The sequence below is a fragment of the Thunnus maccoyii genome, chromosome 9 (genome assembly GCF_910596095.1).
Source record: "Thunnus maccoyii chromosome 9, fThuMac1.1, whole genome shotgun sequence".
Lineage (NCBI taxonomy): Eukaryota > Metazoa > Chordata > Actinopteri > Scombriformes > Scombridae > Thunnus > Thunnus maccoyii.
In genome coordinates, this window is record NC_056541.1 from 2,286,114 (window position 1) to 2,292,113 (window position 6,000).

The following is a 6,000-nucleotide window of genomic DNA, read 5'->3' on the forward strand; positions in this document are numbered from 1 at the left end:
TTGTTTAGTTTTGTGTGTCAGACTACATCTGAGCATGTTAAGTTTCTTAAAACTCCATAATAAGAACATTTCCAGTATTCTACTAATTGACATCACAATTTCAAAGAAATGTCCTCAGAATGAAAAGTTACACAGAGGCTACTTTTAGGAAATTATCATCATCATCGTCATTATTAGACCTAATGATGGTCAGGTCTGAACAATCATCTGTCAGAACTGTTATATTTTATTAGACTTTTACAGTTTTTATCATTGCATTTAACAATGTCTTATCATTTTATGTCACTTCAAGAAAAAAGAGACCTCGTGAGAATCTGCACACGTGGTAAGCATGGCCCACCTTTTTTTCTGTGAACATTTTCATTCACTTTCATTTGTGATGCGGATCAGTGGCGCAGTGAGAAAAAGTTCAACCGGTGAATAAATTCAGACAGACAGAACCGATCATTAATCTTCACGAAACTTTAGTATAACAGCTGAAAATCGATCATTGATCAGGTGAGTGTTTTCAGATCAGATTTAAGCCACATCTTGTTATTATCATAGTAACTTCACTAACTGAGCCGGAAACAGTTTTGAAACAGGTAGAAATAAACTAGTGTCTGACTTCAAAAAAATATTTGTTTGAAACGAAAATAAATCAAACAGTTTGCAATAAAACGAATGATAGTCTATATTTTGATATAAAAAGAGAAGTCTTGATTATTTCAGACGGTGTTTAATCAGATATTTTTCTCTAAAACGTGTCTGTGCGACTCGTTTGAATTGTTTTATATCAGATTATCAACTTGTATCAACCATGAAGCGGTTTTAGAGACGTTAACACAGATAATACAGCCTGGTCGCCAGAATAAAACGTTGGCATTGAACATTTCTGCAAACCACAGAAACGTTGAATATCTACGTTTCAACACGTGTAATACGTATTGTATCAACATTTCTACAAAACGTAGCACATTAAAATGTCTATCCGTTGAATAATGATGTTTTATGGTGTGACAACGCTGTGGTTAACGTCTGTTTAGGTTTAGGCACAAGGACCACTTGGTTAGGGTTAGGGAAAGATCATGGTTTGGATTAAAATAAAATAAAAAATAAAATAAAAACGGCTGCAAATGTCCTGACGTCTCACTAAAAACACCCACTCGCTTTTGTCGGTTGGAACGGGAGGCGGGCGTTGGTTTCGAGGTGGTCTTGAACCGTCCTCTGCTGATTTCCAACTTCCTTACCAACCATCACCAAGAAACTTACTTCTCCTCCTCGTAATAGGAAAGTCAGCTCATACAGATCGCAAGTGAATTATATCACTTTAGAAATGTTAATATGATATGTTTCAGCCTGGTCGCCAGAATAAAACGTTGGCATTGTACGTGTCTGCAAACCACAGAGACGTTGAATATCTACGTTTCAACACGTGTAATACGTAGCTTATTAACATTTCTACAAAACGTATCATATCAACATTTCTACAAAACGTATCATATCAACATTTCTACAAAACGCAGCATATTAACATTTCTACAAAACGTATCATATCAACATTTCTACAAAACGTATCATATCAACATTTCTACAAAACGCAGCATATTAACATTTCTACAAAACGTATCATATCAACATTTCTACAAAACGTAGCATATTAACATTTCTAAAGTGACGTAGTTCACATGCGATCTATATGAGCTGATAATAACCAGGAAGAGACGCAGCCAGGTTGAGCTGTGAAGTTCCCTGACGTTGTATAACTCAACTATTGACTCAGATCCTTTACTGTAGTAAAAGTACTAATACATCAATGTAAAAATACTCCATTACAAGTACATGCATGAAAAATCCTACCACAGTAAAAGTACATAAGTATTATGAGCTTGATGTAGTTAAAGTATTGCAGTAAAAGTACATAAGTATTATGAGCTTGATGTAGTTAAAGTATTGCAGTAAAAGTACATAAGTATTATGAGCTTGATGTAGTTAAAGTATTGCAGTAAAAGTACATAAGTATTATGAGCTTGATGTAGTTAAAGTATTGCAGTAAAAGTACATAAGTATTATGAGCTTGATGTAGTTAAAGTATTGCAGTAAAAGTACATAAGTATTATGAGCTTGATGTAGTTAAAGTATTGCAGTAAAAGTACATAAGTATTATGAGCTTGATGTAGTTAAAGTATTGCAGTAAAAGTAGTGGTTTGGTCCCTCTGACTGATATATTATTATATATGACATCATTAGATTATTAATAGTGAAGCATCAGTGTTAGAGCAGCATGTTACTGTTGTAGCTGCTGGAGGTGGAGCTAGTTTACACTACTTTATATACAGTTAGCTAGTTTAGTCCAGTGGTTCCCAACCTAGGGGTTGGGCCCCTCCAAAGGGTCAGCAGATAAATCTGAGGGGTCGTGAGATGATGAATGGGAGAGGAAAGAAGAAAAAACAAAGTTCAGTTTTTGGACTTTTTCTCTAATCTTTGATTTTTGCTGAAATATTGGATCATTTGAACATTTATTGAAATGAAAGCATGTGAGAAGTTTAGAGGGAAAAATCACTATTTGGTGGAGCTGTTAACAACTCATAGACATGTGAAATGTGACCCCGACTACACACTGCTTTTTGTAAGACGTCAAAAGACAAAAAGGTTGGAAACCACTGGTTTCATCTTTAACAATGTGTTGTATTTTAAAAGTTTGTTATATTATCCATTGTGTCAAATCTTCATCTGAAAAGTAACTAAAGCTGTCAAATAAATGTAGTGGAGTAGAAAGTACAATATTTCCCTCTGAAATGTAGAAAGTAGCACCACATGGAAATACTCAAGTAAAGTACAAGTACCTCAGAATTGTACTTAAGTACAGAACTTGAGTAAATGTACTTAGTTACTTTCCACCACTTTTGTTCACTGACCACTGTGTTGTATTTTTACAAAACCCAGAACTACTATCAACTAAAACTTTTAATCAGCTACATGATCAGTAACTGCAAATATAAGTTTTTATTCTTTATTATTGTGATTATGTTCATATTTTACAGGACAGTTGGTGACACTAAGCTCTTTGACTACAACAAAACTCCTCAGAGATCAGAGGACACCAGCACAACTACACTGACACAAGTATTCACTGCCTGGAAGGATGAGGTGTTGAAGTAAGGAATTTAGGATATAATGAATCAGTGTTAATAGGAGTGTGTCTGTACTTTAAGTGACTAAGATAGTTTAAATTCTACTTATTCTCTCTTTAGGATTTTAAAGTCAGCAGTTTGTCTTCAACTGAATCAGCCAGTCAGAACTCTTCATTGCATCTGCAACACGTGAGTTCACCTGGTCTCTATCTGTCCACATATAACACACATGATAAAAAACAGTGTCCTCAGACCTTATATCAGGCCTGTGAGTCCTGAGTTGAAGCCGACAGTGAGCAGATGTTTCACACAAAGTGGATACAGCTCACAGCTGGACCACAGTCACTTTTTGACATATTCAACTTTACAGCAGAAAATGAAAATGGGAAGTGAGAAGAATAAATGTCCCCTCACAGGTTTTATCCAACTAATTGTTATTTGCAGAAACTCAAGAAAGACACTGATGTAAATTGTAGTTTTTGTGAGGAGCTCAGAGAGATGATGGTACATTTATTTTGGTCCTGCCCTCATACAAAACAAGTGTGGAGTAAATTGTCATGTTTTATTGTTGATCATATCTACCCCTCACTGTACATTACTTTGGAAAAATTTATTGTTTGGATTCACTGAATATGAAAGGAATCTCTGCTCTCAGTTTTATTCAATTAATTTTCTTACTATTTTGACCAAAATTTATATTTACAAATCAAAGTGTTCTGATCTCATTGTCCATATCAAACAATACATTTCTTCTATATGGGAATGTTTCGCTTTACGAGATATTTACAATTTCTTTTTCTTTTTCTTTTAACCTTTATTATAGACACAAGTTGTATACTAAAGGTGCAGTTATACTTGTACTCTTGTCTCAAAAAAGCTGTTATATAAAAATAAATGAATAAATTAATATTCTGTTTCCTTCATATGCTTGTTGTATAGCTGTAGCTAATTCATGAATAGGTTAGTGCTGAAGAGAAAACAGATGTTGCCTATAAAGCAGTAATACGTTGTAGAGAACAGAGTTTATCAGTTTATGAGTGTTTTCTTCCTGTGTGCATGAATGACAACGAAGTGAAATCATACAGTATATTATTTGTCCTTGTGTTCACATATTAAAACAAAGTTAATATAACATATGTTGAATCAAGAGGATTAGTTGCTGCACATGTTCATGGACATTATAACAGAAGCCTCAACTGAAACGTTACAGAGACATTTGCACTGTCTCCAGCTCATTTAGGAGAAAATTGTTTGATTTGATTTGTCCTTTTTATACCATTTTTGTCATTTTTATACCAGTATTTAATGGTGGTACAATTTAGAGAGAGTTTACAGTATTGTTTAATTCTCCATTCAGGTGTTGAAACCCAGCCCAGTTGGTCTCCAGTTGAATCAGTGTTGATGTTTCCAGCAGAGTGATATTATGGCGTCTGCAGGTGAGTCCAGTCAGACTTTATTAGTCTGGATATCTCTCCTCTCTCTCTGTCCACATATTACACACATAATAACATCACTTTGTCCTCAGACTGTGAACCTGAATTCAATTCAGCTGATTCATCAACAGCTCTGATTTTCCTGTTTGTACAAACACAAACAGTCACAGAACAGTTTTCCTCAGATGGTTTATTTGCTTGTTTGTTTTGCACTTTTATCTGTTTGGTCAATTCCTGACTTCAGTGCAATATTGTTTTGTTTGTCATAAAATTGCATTTAAGACAAACTGAAATTCAAACATAAAGACATTTTCATGTGACTTCATGTTTTGTCATTTCCTGAAGATTAACATGTGCATCAAAATACAACTTTTAATGGGTCTGTACAGTCAGAGAACAGCGGAGTCTTATCAATAATGTCATTAACATGACTGAGTTTGGCAAAAAAAGTCTATACTGTATTTTAACTGTATTTTGATGTTGCATGTGCCAATAATTTCTACACAGTATTTTGAACTTTTAAACATTTAAACTGATGTCCTGTGAGTTGTTTGTGGCATGAAAACAGAATGTCAAGTAATATATTTTATTTCACTCTAAAACTTTAAATCAACTATCTTTTCTCAGAATATCTGAATAAGTCAAACTGATTCACATGAAGTCTGACAGACAGATTGAATGAAATGACATGCAGGATCAAAATGTTGTGACGTTAAAGAGGAGCCGACAACAACCTGTAGAGTGTCAGATCTTTCCTTTGGTTGATTTAATACCTGTAGTCATCATACAGCAGCAGGAATGAAGGTGAATTTCATCTACAGTCTGATTACAGAGAAGAGCTGTGATCATTTTACTCTGGGATGGAACAACTGCAGTAACTTCAGGTCAAAGGGTTTATTGTAGACAGTGCAGTGGACAGACATGCAAATATCAGGAAGGTTATGAGTTGAATATATTTGTGGTCTGTAAAGAGAAATAACAAATAATGTATTTAATAATAACATAAAAAAGCAATTAAGATATTTACTGTCGTCCTTTAAATCAAAAGCAAATAGGACTCTTAGCATGCTGAGAGTATAATCTGTAAATGTTGGCTGCACTAAATGTACTGCATATAAATATATAATAAAATATACTAACCATATTTAAAGGTACCACAACTGTAGCACATCTGTAAAAACTAACTAACTCACTTCAGGAGGAAGAGCGTCTCATTTCACTAAAAACCTGTTTACTTGATTTCTCTTTTGTCACATCTTTTCCTTGTATTTAATTTAATTAATTATTATTATACAGGGAAAGATTAAAAGTAACATTACAGATGTTAAAATGTTTTACATTTAAACTGGCCTGACTCAGTTAAAACTGGTTTACAGCAGGTTCCTGAGGGTTTACTATGAATCCAGATTAGTAGGTTAGCCAGCTGTCTTTGAGTTTAACTCAGGTTTTCAGGT

At 34.1% G+C, this 6,000-nt stretch overlaps 1 long non-coding RNA gene across 3 annotated transcripts; it reads left to right on the forward strand.

Moving 5' to 3' along the window:
- The first annotated feature begins 376 nt into the window (after positions 1–376).
- On the forward strand, positions 377–5,555 carry LOC121903429. Of its 3 annotated transcripts, XR_006098041.1 has the most exons (5): positions 377–416; positions 3,024–3,137; positions 3,234–3,302; positions 4,471–4,549; positions 5,174–5,555. It is a non-coding gene; the product is annotated as an uncharacterized LOC121903429 (long non-coding RNA). The 3 variants fall into 3 exon arrangements; XR_006098040.1 differs by lacking the exon at positions 5,174–5,555 and having other exon boundaries at positions 4,471–5,160; XR_006098042.1 differs by lacking the exon at positions 5,174–5,555 and having other exon boundaries at positions 411–498; positions 4,471–5,160.
- Positions 5,556–6,000: the final 445 nt, after the last annotated feature.